This window comes from Hyla sarda, chromosome 2 (assembly GCF_029499605.1).
Source record: "Hyla sarda isolate aHylSar1 chromosome 2, aHylSar1.hap1, whole genome shotgun sequence".
Lineage (NCBI taxonomy): Eukaryota > Metazoa > Chordata > Amphibia > Anura > Hylidae > Hyla > Hyla sarda.
The window spans coordinates 106,277,312-106,290,804 of NC_079190.1; positions in this window are offsets into that span (position 1 = coordinate 106,277,312).

Genomic DNA, 13,493 nt, shown 5'->3' on the forward strand with positions numbered 1-13,493 from the left:
CAGCATGCCCTTTGGTAGTCTGTGAATGCTGGGGGTTGTAGTTATGCAACAGCTGGGGGCACATTTTTTCTATGAAAAAGTGTGCAATCAGGTGTTGCGTAACTACAACTCCCAACATGCACAGACTACCAAAGGGCATGCTGGGAGTTGTAGCAGTGTGCCTCCAGCTGTTGCAAAACTACAACTCTCAGCATGCCCTTCGACTGTCAATGCATGCTGATTGTTGCAGTTTTGCAACAGCTGGAGACACATTGGTTGTGAAATAGAGTTTGTACCCTAACTCAGTGTTTTGCAACCAGTGTGCCTCCAGCTGTTACAAAAATACATCTCTCAGCATGCACTGAGAGACTGTACATGCTGGGAGTTTTAGTCTTGCAACAGCTGGAGGCACACTGGTTGCAAAACATTGAGTTAAGTAACAACCAAGTAACAACCATGTTACCTCAAAGTGCTTCCAGCTGTTGCATAACTACAACTCCCAGCATGTATGGTCTGTCAGTGCATGCTGGGAGTTGTATTTTTGCAACTGCTGGAGGTTTGCGCCAGCCCATGTGAATGTACAGGGTACATTCACACGGGTGGGTTTACAGCAAGTTTTCTGCTGCAAGTTAGAGATGCGGCAAATTTTCCGCTGCAACTCAAACTCCCAGCAAGAAACTCACTGTAAACCCGCCTGTGTGAATGTACCCTAAAAACACTACACTACACTTACACAAACTGAAAAGTAAAGCGCTACACATACATATACCCCTACACAGTTCCCCCCCCCCCCAAAAAAAAAAAAAAGTATGGCACTGTTTCCAAAACGGAGCCTCCAGCTGTTGAAAAACAACAACTCCCAGTATTGCCGGACAGCCACTGACTGTCCAGGCATGCTGGTAGTTTTGCAACAGCTGGTGACACCCTGTTTGGGAAACACTGCCATAGGGTATTTTTGTGGCGGATTCAAATCCCCAATTTAGGCCTCAAATGCGCATTGCGCTCTCTCGCTTTGGAGCCCTGTTGTATTTCATGTAAACAGTTTAGGGCCACATATGGGGTATCTCCGTACTCGGGAGAAATTGCGTTACAAATTTTGGGGATCTTTTTCTCCTTTTACCCTTTATGAAAAGTTGGGGTCTACACCAGCATGTTAGTGTAAAAAACTATTTTTTACACTGACATGCTGGTGTTGCCCCATACTTTAAATTTTCACAAGCGGTAAAAGTAAAAAATGACCCCTAAAATTTGTAACGCAATTTCTCCTGAGTACAGAACTACTCCATATGTGGACATAAAGTGCTCTGCGGGTGCACAACTTGGTTCAGGAGTGAGAGCGCACCATGTTAATTTGAGGCCTAAATTGGTGATTTGCACAGGGGTGGCTGATTTTACAGCGGTTCTGACATAAACACAAAACAATAAATACCCAGATGTGACCCCATTTTGGAAACTATACCCCTCACGGAATGTAACAAGTGGTATAGTGAGCCTAAACATCCCACAAATGTTTGACGAATTTTTGTAAAATTTGGATGGGAAAATGGAAAAAAAATGTTTTCACTAAAATGCTGGTGTTACCGTATATTTTTCTTTTTCACAAGGGAGAATAGGAAAAAAGCCCCCCAAAATGTGTAGCCCCATTTCTTCTGAGTAAGAACATACCCCATATGTGGATGTAAAGTGCTCTTCAGGCGAACTACAATGCACAGAAGAGAAGGAGCGCCATTGGGCTTTTGGAGAGAGAATGTGTCCGAAATTGAAGGCCATGTGTGTTTACAGAGCCCCATAGTGCCAGAACAATGGACCCCCCCCCCACATGTGATCCCATTTTGAAAACGACACCCCTCACGCACTGTAATAAGGGGTACAGTGAGCATTTACGCCCCACAGGTGTCTAACAGATTTTTGGAACAGTGGTCCGTGAAAACAAAAAATTCAATTTTCCAAAGATCGGTCAAACGCCAGTGGGGTGTAAATGCTCACTGCACCCCTTATTAAATTCTGTGAGGGGTGCAGTTTCCAAAATGGGGTCACATGTGGGGGGTCCACTGTTCTGGCACCATGGGGGCTTTGTAAATGCACATGGCCTCCCACTTCTATTCCAACCAAATTCTCTCACCAAAAGCTCAATGGCGCTCCTTATTTTCTGAGCATTGTAGTTCGCCCACAGAGCAATTAACATCCACATATGGGGTATTCCCATATTCAGAAGAAATGGGGTTACACATTTTGAGAGGCTTTTTCTCCAATTACCCCTTGTGAAAATGAAAAATTTGGGGTAACACCAGCATTTTAGTGAAAAAAATCAAATTTTTTATTTTCATGTCCAAATTTAGCAAAAATATGCCAAGCAACTGTGGGGTGTTAAAGCTCATTGTACCCCTTGTTACATTCAGTGAGGGGTGCAGTTTCCGAAATAGTATGCCATGTGGCTTTTTTTGCTGTTCTGTCACCAAAGGGACTTCCTAAATGCGACCAGCCCCCCAAAAACCATTTCAGCAAAATTTGCTTTCCAAAAGCCAAATGTGACTCCTTCTCTTTTGAGCATTGTAGTGTGCCCGCAGGGCACTTTACATCCACACATGGGGTATTTCCATACTCAGAAGAGATGGGGTTACAAATTTTTTTGGGGGGGGAGTATTTTCTCCTATTACCCCTTGTAAAAATGTAAAATTTGGGGGAAAACCAGAATTTTAGTGAAAAAAATTTAATTTACACATCCAACCTGAATGTCGTCAAACACCTGTGCGGTGTTAAGGCTCACTGTTCCCCTTTGTTTTGTTTCTTGTGAAAATGAAAAATTTGGGGTAACACCAGCATTTTAGTGAAAAAAAATCAATTCATTTTCATGTCCAAATTTAGCGGAAATATGCCAAGCACCTGTGGGGTGTTAAAGCTCACTGTACCCCTTGTTACATTCTGTGAGGGGTGCAGTTTCTAAAATTGGATGCCATGTGTTTTTTTTTTTTTTTTTTTTTTGTGCTGTTCTGGCACCATAGAGGCTTCCTTAATGTGACATGCCCCCCAAAAACCATTTCAGAAAAACTCACTCTTCAAAATCCCATTGTCGCTCCTTCCCTTCTGAGCCCTCAACTGCACCCGCCGAACACTTTACATACACATATGAGGTATTTCCTTACTCGAGAGAAATTAGGTTACACATTTTAGGAAGATTTCTCTCTCTTTTACTCCTTGTAAAAATTAAAAAACTTGGTCTACAAGAACATGCTAGAGTAAAAAATGAAGATTTAGAATTTTTCCTTCGCTTTGCTGCTATTCCTGTGAAACACCTAAAGGGTTAACACACTTACTGAATGTCATTTTGAATACTTTGAGGGGTGCAGTTTTTACAATGGGGTCATTTGTGGGGTATTTCTAATATGAAGGCCCTTCAAATCCACTTCAAAACTGAACTGGTCCCTGAAAAATTCAGATTTGTAAAATTTTGTGGAAAATTGCTGCTGAACTTTGAAGTCCTCTGATGTCTTCCAAAAGTAAAAACATGTAAACTTTATGATGAAATCAAAATAAAGTAGACATGTTGTATATGTGAATCAATATATAATTTTTTTTGGAATGTCCATTTTCCTTACAAGCAGAGAGCTTCAAAGTTGGGGAAAAAAAGCAAAATTTTCAATTTTTTCATCAAATTTAGGAATTTTTCACCAAGAAATGATGCAAGTATTGATGACATTTTACCACTAACATAAAGTAGAATATGTTACGAAAAAACATTCTCGGAATCAGAATGAAAGGTAAAAGCATCCCAGAGTTATTAGTGCTTAAAATGACAGTGGTCAGATGTGCAAAAAACGCTCTGGTCCTTAAGGCCAAAATGGACCTGGTCCTTAACCCCTTAAGGACCATGGGTTTTTCCGTTTTTGCACTTTCGTTTTTTCCTCCTCACCTTTTAAAAGGTATGAGGGCTCATTTTTTTGCGCCGTGATCTGAAGTTTTTATCGGTACCGTTTTTGTATTGATCGGACTTTTTGATCGCTTTTTATTCATTTTTCATGATATAAAAAGTGACCAAAAATACGTTATTTTGGATTTGGAATTTTTTGGCGTGTACGCCATTGACCGTGCGGTTTAATAAATGATATATTTTTATAGTTCGGACATTTACACACGCGGCGATACCACATATGTTTATATTTATTTTTAATTACATAATGTTTATTTTTTTTATGGGAAAAGGGGGGAGATTTGAACTTTTATTAAAGAAAGGGTTAAATTACATTTATTAACTTTTTTTTACACTTTTTTTTTGCAGTGTAATAGCTCCCATATGGACCTATAATACTGCACACACTGATTACCAGCACTGTTAACTGCAAAGCCCTAGCTTTGCAATGATCAGCGTTATCGGCGGTTGATTGCTCAAGCCTGCATCTCAGGCTTGGAGCAATCAATCACCGAGGGGACACGCCGGAGGCAGGTAAGAGGACCTCCGCTCGTGTCCCAGCTGATTGGGACACCGCATTTTCACTGCGGTAGTCCCGATCAGCCCCGCTGAGCAGCCGGGCAGCATTCACTTTCATTTTAGACGCGGCGTTCAACTTTGAACGCCACGTCTAAAGGGTTAATAGCGCGCGGCACCGCGATAGCTGCTGCACACTATTAGCCCCGGGTCCCGACATCATATACATGCCGGGACCGACCCGATATGACGCGGGGTCACCGCGTGACCCCGCGTTATATCGCGGGAGCCGGCCAAGGACGTAAATATACGTCCTTGGTCGTTAAGGGGTTAAAAGGGGTTCCAAAAAATATTAATAGCTACGTTTAAAATTGCTCTAATATAATTGATATAGGTGGTAGTATTGTGTTGATACAAGGAGATATTTGATTACAAGTTTAGATTCAAGGTTGTTTGCTTATTCGTTCAGTAAATGATTTTACACCATGTTTTATGGTTTTATTTGTGCAGAAATGAGTAAACGAAAGGGCATCATCTTAGATTTCTTCTCAAAGGCATCCAGTATGAAATTGTATGCTGATTCTGCAAGTTGCTCCTCTCAGTGTGAGCATGTGCATCAGCAAAATGACCCAATATCCAACACAACAGCTTCTACACCAGCCAGTAAATCAAATGCCGTTCACTTGGTTACTGATGTGGATGAAGATACAGCTGCTGATGTCAGGGAGAAAATGATTCTACCAGAATGTTGGGACCAGAATCAGTGGCTAGAATAAAAAAAAAAATACCCATGGCTGTTCATAGAAAATGGCCTTTTAGGATGCAATATGTGTCATGAGGTTAAACACCTTGGAGTATCCATTTCACAGGGTGTATCTATTTCCAAAGAATGGAGCACTGGTATGATTTCTCCATATGGCAAAACAAAAAAAGATATGTTGACCTCACTGCGTAAAAAGATACATGTACATAAGATTTCAGAAGCACATGTAAAGGCAGGAAATATCCAATCATTATCTAGAAAAGAGATACTTCAATCCAACACTGCAGAACAACAGAAGCTTAAGTTTGCCTCCACCACCAAAGTGTTTTGCACTGCCTACTTTTGTGCAAAAAAAAAAAAAAATCGCCCTTTCACAGATTTCCGAGATCTTATCAGCTTGCAAGTTACAAATGGTGTAGACTTATGATGTATTCTCCATAGGGAGTATACCGCTGCACAAATAATAGATTGCATTGCCAGTCAAATGAGGAAAAGGCTTTGCAAGGAAATTGTTGAACAGGCTCCAAAAGTGTCTGTATATATTGATGAGTCTACTAGAATTACTCCACATTCAGTATTAATTGTTTATATTTGTGCCTCTCTTAATGGAAAATACCCAGTCACTTTCTTTCTTGATTTGCTTGATTTGCCTAAAGTAGATGCACAGTCTATTGAAGACTCTCTTCTAGCTTGTCTTGCTAAGCATGGGTTTTGTAACGACTTTCTTGATGAAAACTGGATTGGGGCTTGTAGCGATGGTGCAAGTGTAATGCTTGGAAGAAAGTCAGGCGTTTTGGAACGACTTAGTAAAAAATATCCACAGCTTGTGAAATGGCATTGCCTGTGTCATAGGCTCGAATTGTCAATTTCAGACACAATTGATTCTGTTCCTGGTCTTCATGTAACATCGTTTTTTGAGAAGTTGTATGCTGTGTACCATCAGTCACCCAAAAGTCAGTCAGAGCTCTCTGAATGGGCAAAAGAACTAGAAGTACAAATTCTTAAAATTGGAAAAGTTTATTCTGTAAGGTGGGTAGCTTCAAGCCAGAGAGCTATTCGAGCAGTTTGGGAGTCATATCCTGCTCTACACAGTCATTTCTTAAAAGACAGTTTAAGTTCAACTCATAATACTCAGCAGAAATCTATGTTTAGTAGCCTTAAGAAGGAAATTATCTAATGGACTCTGCTATGTTGTTTTATACACTATTTGATTTTTAAAAACCATAGGAGTGGAAGATCATCAAACACTGTGGTGGTTATTTTTGTCAGAATGGCAAACAAGTAAACTTATTTTGCTATTACTTATTATGTGTTCTATTATTATATGTATAATTCATGTGTTCACCAGCAGTTTATAATAAAAGTTGCACTTTATGTACTAAGAAATACATACATATTTATTTATTTATGTTTATTTATTTATTTTCCCATTTATTTTAGTTCCCACACTTTTTTTTTCCAGGACTTGACCCCTGATCATGATCATTAGTTTTCTTTATCTATATAAAAGTTTTGTGCATATGAGACCATTTGATCACTTTTTATAATTTTTTTTGTGTGAATGTAATGTGACCAAAAAGAAGCAACATGGGGAAAAAGGGTGATTACATTTTTTACTGGGGGAGGGTTTTTTTTTTTTTTACTTCTTTTTTACTTTTATTTTTAACCTATCATGTCCCCTTAGGGGACTATCTATAGCAATCATTAGATTGCTAATGCTGTTCAGTGCTATGCAAATTATCGACGATTTTCTGTTCTGGTCTGCTGGAAGGCAGAAGACCCCTGGAGATCGGCAGAAGCAGGTGAGGGGACATCTGACCACCATCTTAGCTGAACTGATCCCCGCGGCCTTGATCCGTATTGATCACGGCATCTGAGGAGTTAATGGCGGCAAGAAGCTCCGGTGCTTGCGTTCATGTACAGGACATAAATGTACGTCCCAGTGCACTAATTACCAGCGGATCAGGATGTAAATTTTCCATTGTCGTTAATGGAGGGGGCATGGTGTGAGTACCCCTTTAAGTTTATTAAGCTTATAAAATGCATATGTTTTACCTATAGATCAAGTAATATGCTTCCCTGCCTTTCTATGAAACATAAACCCATCATATTTACTTTTTATTCTCAAACCATACCGTTAAATAACATTGATGTAAAAGGACTTCCATCAGTTTAATGTCTTCTGTATCTGGTGGGACTTATGTTTTATTAAATGGAATACTCTGTGGGCTGACCAAGAAGAAGGTGGAAACTCTTTGGGATACGTGGATCATTGGTTTGTGACAAAATTAGCGACAGTGTGTTTTTGAAGTGTATGGATTGTCTTGGGGTTTGATTTTTTGCAAGTTTTTGAAACTAGGTTGGCACAGGACCTTGCTATGAACAACCAGGCCTTTACAGTAATTTCACTTACAACAGATATGCAGCGTATTCCATGCTGTGCAAAATATGTTGCATATTCTTCTATTAGCTGACACACAGGGCTATCCTGCGGCAGTCCTGTGTGTTCAGTGAGGTTTGGAGGTGGGGCCGTGCGCCGCTGTTACCTAACTGAACACATAGGACTGCTGCAGGATAGCCCTGTGTGTCAGCTAACAGAACAATATGCAGCATAATTCTGCACCAGCGTAATCCTGGTGTAGGAAAGTGAAACAGATGTGTAAATTACTTCTATTAAAAAATCTTTATACTTCCAGTACTTATCAGCTTCTGTATGCTCCAGAGGAAGTTCTTTTCTTTTTGTTTTTCTTTTCTGTCTGACCACAGTGCTCTCTGCTGACATCTCTGTCTGTATCAGGAACTGTCCAGAGCAGGAGAAAATCCCTATAGCAGACCTATCCTGCTCTTGACAGTTCCTGACATGGACAGAGGAGGGAGCTGAGAGCACTGTGGTCAGACAGAAAATAAATTAAGAAAATAACTTCCTGTGGAGCATACAGCAGCTAATAAGTACTGGACAGAATAAGATTTTTAAATAGAAGTAATTTACAAATCTTTTTAAGTTTCTCTTACCAGTTGATACAGTATAAATCACAATTATTTAATTATATTGATTCATAGTATCACATGTACAGTAGACACGGATAAAACCACAAATATAAATTTTTAAAACCACATTTGAGATATCACAACAAGGGAACCCCAACTTTATTACGGTGCTTCCTGTTCCCTTATAAGTACACTGCTACCAAATAATATCTATAGTGACCTAACAGTGCATCTGAGTACAGTGAGTAGCCATTGATCCATACTCTAAAACAAGGGTTCTCAACCGGTGGTCCGCGTATCCCTAGTGGTACGCCACTGGTTGTTCGGGGGTACGCCAATGCACTGACAAATACCGGCCATGCATTGGCCAGTATTTGTCAGCGCATAGCGGAGAATGGCCGTAGCAGCTCTCTGTGCAGTAGCACGGCCGGAATTGTGGCTGCGGCTACTCTAAGGGAGCTGCGTGGTTGCTGGGGAGACGTGTGACATGCACGGACAGGCCACATGGGACTGCAGGAGGCCGGGTAAAAAAAAATGTGAAAAATATGTGTATGGGACGGATGAAGGGTTTTTGTATGTGTGTATACATATATATATATATATATATATATATATATATATATATATATATAGTATACAAAAAGAGGATTGCAGCTCTTAGGGCACTCTTTGATCAAAACGTGTCCCCCATCCACCACGGGGAGGTGGCCTCATTAAGGATGGGACCCTAACAAAAATTCTGAGCCTAACGCTCAGATATCCACTCACCTCTGCTGGGAATATAGCCTCTGACTGGGTGACATGCTGGATCCATATACAATTTAAAACACCACCTGTGAAAAAGGGGGAGGGGTGCACAGCTAAAGAGGGTGCCATTTCCCCTGAGTTGTAAAAACAAGCAAAAAGAAAAATAGCCAGCACAACAACCTAATACACGGCTATACACGTGCAAGTGCACACTGCTATGGCAGATACAGAGTATACAAAAAGAGGATTGCAGCAGCACACATTGGTCAAAAAATATATAAATATTATATATTATATATTATATAAATAAATATATATATATATATATATTAGCCCAGGGGGATCTGAGGTGGGGGGGGGGGGGGGAATAATAGCACAAGGCATTAGGGTGGGGGGGGGGATAATGGCAAAAGGGGATCAGAGGGAGGGGGGATAATGGCACAAGGTGATTAATATGGAGGGGGTGATGATTATCCCTCCTCTCCATATTAATGCCCTTGTGCCATTATCCCCCCCCCCCCACCTCTGATTCCCTTTTGTCATGTCCGATAATAATAGCACAAGGGGATTAAGATGGAGGGGGGAATATTGGCACAAGGGGATTAATATGGAGGTGGGGGTGAGTAATGATTACCCCCCCCCCATCTTAATCTCTTGTGCCATTATTCCTCCCTTCGTCTAATCCTCTTGCGCCATTTCCTCCCCTCCATCTTAATCCCATTGTGACATTCCTCCCTTCCTCTGATCCCCTTTTGCCATATCGGATAATAATGGCACAAGGGGATTAAGATGTAGGGGGAAAAATGGCACAAGGGGGTTAAGATGAAGGGGGAATAATGACTGAAGGGGATTAATATGGAGGGGGAATAATGGCATAAGGGGATAATATGGAGGGGGGGATTTGATTATCCCCCTCCATCTTATTCCCATTGTGCTATTATTCCCCCTCCATTTTAATCCCCTTGTGCTATCATTCCCGAATTCCTCTGATTCCCTTTTGCCATATCGGATAATATTGGCACAAGGGGATTAAGATGGAGAGGGGGATAATGGCAAAAGGGGATCAGAGGGAGGGGGGAATAATGGCACAAAGCGATTTAGAAGGAGGTGGGAATAATGGCACAAGGGCATTAAAGGGGTATTTCAGGCCAAAACTTTTTTTCATATATCAACTGGCTCTGGAAAGTTAAACAGATTTGTAAATTACTTCTATTAAAAAATCTTAATCCTTCCAATAGTTATTAGCTTCCGAAGTTGAGTTGTTGTTTTCTGTCTAACTGCTCTCTGATGACTCACGTCCCGGGAGCTGTGCAGCTCCTATGGGGATATTCTCCCATCATGCACAGCTCCCGGGACGGGACATCATCATTGAGCAGGTAGACAGAAAACTTCAGAAGCTAATAACTATTGGAAGGATTAAGATTTTTTAATAGAAGTAATTTACAAATATAATATATAAGGGAAAAAAAGGTACCAAATGCCTCTAGACTAATACCATACAATGGTACATGATGATGGAATTACAGAAAAAATAATAATAAATCGGACTGTGCTTCACTTTAAATGATGTACAAATTTAATATAAAATATTACAAATAAGACATAAAATAAATAATGCAAATCTAATACATAAATGCCTCCTACCACAGGGCCCTTGTGGGGAGGTATGATATTTAAATACAAAGCATATATTAAAAGATGTTAAAATATAGCATGTGGATTATATTCTACCGCTATCCCAATATATTGCAAACCGACATAGTGTACTTTTGTGCGGTACACTCCGTTCTCATGTGATCTAGAACAGTTCACAAAGTGATATAGTTACCAACTCCTAATGGTGGTTTTGGCTGGACGTCCGAGAGATGGATATGTGGGGGCTGTGTCCAGCGCTAGCGTGCGCTTACGGTGACGGGCCCGGATGCCACAGGCCAAAAAAGGTCACCGGTCACGGAGTAATTGCAGGCTCGATGGCAGATGTAGTGGAGGCTGTGTCCAGCGCTGGCATGCGCTTGCGGTGACGGGCCCGGTTGCCGCAGGCCGAGGAGAAGTCACCGGTCACGGAGTAGCTCCGGAGATGGAGATGTACTCGGAGATAGATGGATCTTGCTCCGGAAACAAGGAAAGGAAAGCCTCGTGGAAGATCTCTCGGCGTCTGGTGGAATGGCGGATAGATTACAGCCAGGTGTAAAATCAGCAGATGATGGAGTTGTGTCGGAGGTAAGTGATGGCGGTTTGTGGATTGCGGTGGTCATGCGGTAAATAATTCTTTCTCTAGACGCGTTTCAGGGTACTTTATATGTGACCCTTTCCTCAGTAGAGATATCTTTAACAGTGAAGCTCAAAGTCCTTTTATACATGTTACCTGTCTAATTGTTACAGGTGTGTTTCTGTTTGGATCTTCCGCAAATAGTGGAATGGAACGGGAAACGTGGGGTTGTTTCATCTTGATAAAGCAGTGTTCACATTTAGAATCAGTATGTATGCGTTCTTATTTAAATATAGTATTATATATATTGTAAACATTGGAATGGTACATATAGCATACAGTAAGATGTACAGATAGAGTGTAAAATACTGAGATTGGGATATTAATAAAAATAAATATAAATAAAAAAAAATTAAAATAAATAAAAATAAATAAATAAATAAATAAATAAATAAATAAAAAATATATAAATAAAAATACATATAAATATAAAAATATAAAAAAAAAATATAGAATAGGTGCATAAATGGAATATGCTATAGATTTACATAATAAAGTTACTGAAAATAATTAGTGTATAGGAAGGTTGAAGGATGGTTCGTCACGCAGAACAAAGATAGAGTGGGTCCAACCCCTCCATGGGGGCCCCCAAGTAGAAAAGGGGGACTCCATGGGGAGAGCGGGACACACTCTACAGAAATCCAAAAAGTTCAAAATTCGAGTTCAGGCCATTCGGCTCTAGAGAATTAAATTCATAAATAAAGTTTTAGGTTTCCATTTTTTATATTTGTTAAGTGTTCAGCAATTCTAGTCTTTAATGGTCTTTTTGTTCTCCCAATGTATTGTTTCATACATCCACACTGTATCAAATATAGTACTCCACTTGTGTGGCACTAAATGTGTTCTTTAATGATCCATTTAAAGTCAGTAGTACATGATGAAATTTCTGTCGTTTTTTTAGGGCCCTTCACTTTCATACAATTGGGGCATATTCCACATCTAAAAAAGCCTTTTGTGTTTAGCCACGTCTCAGACATATTATGAATTTTTATGGGTGGTTTTATACTTGGTGCAATCGTTATCCCCAAATTGGGGGCCTTTTTATATACAATGGGGGCTCGGTCTGGCAGCAATCCTCCTATATCTTTATCTTGTTTAACCATATACCAGTGCTTGTTAATGATTTGTTCAATTTTTTTATATTCAGAATTATAAGGTAAAATTAGTTTAATTAAATGTTCAGTGGATATAGTGTCATTATCTTTTGGTGTAAAAAACGTGGTTCTATCTAGAAGTTTAACATGATTAAGAGACTGGGTTAAAAGTGTGTCCGGATAATTTTTGTCTTTGAAAAGAGAAGTCATATCTTCTGCTTCTTCCAGAAAAGTATTGTTTGATGTACAGTTACGTTTTAAACGACGAAACTGTCCTTTAGGGATATTTGTAAGCCAACTAGACAGGTGGCAACTTGTATAGTCGATATAACTGTTTTTCGTAGTAGGTTTTTTATAAGTATTGCAATTTAATCTAGTTTTATCCGGACTCACTTTGATCTCTAAGTCAAGAAAGGTGATAGATTGTGTGCTAATGTGTGAGGTAAAGTTGAGAAAGTGACTGTTAGTGTTTAAATTATTAATAAATAATTCTAAATCTGTGATGATACAGTGTGGATGTATGAAACAATACATTGGGAGAACAAAAAGACCATTAAAGACTAGAATTGCTGAACACTTAACAAATATAAAAAATGGAAACCTAAAACACCCTCTATCAGCCCATTTCGTAAAATTTCACAATAAAGAAATTACTACCTTCTTCTACACAGGCTTACAAACTATCAAGAAAGATTGGAGAGGAGGCAGCTTCATTGTTAAAATGTCTAAGGCTGAAAGTCAGAAGATTTATGAATTTAATTCTCTAGAGCCGAATGGCCTGAACTCGAATTTTGAACTTTTTGGATTTCTGTAGAGTGTGTCCCGCTCTCCCCATGGAGTCCCCCTTTTCTACTTGGGGGCCCCCATGGAGGGGTTGGACCCACTCTATCTTTGTTCTGCGTGACGAACCATCCTTCAACCTTCCTATACACTAATTATTTTCAGTAACTTTATTATGTAAATCTATAGCATATTCCATTTATGCATCTTTATTTTTTTTTTTTAATATTTTTATATTTATATGTATTTTTATTTATATATTTTTTATTTATTTATTTATTTATTTATTTTTTTAATTTTATTTATATTTATTTTTATTAATATTCCAATCTCAGTATTATACACTCTATCTGTACATCTTACTGTATGCTATATGTACCATTCCAATGTTTACAATATATATAATACTATATTTAAATAAGAACGCATACATACTGATTCTAAATGTGA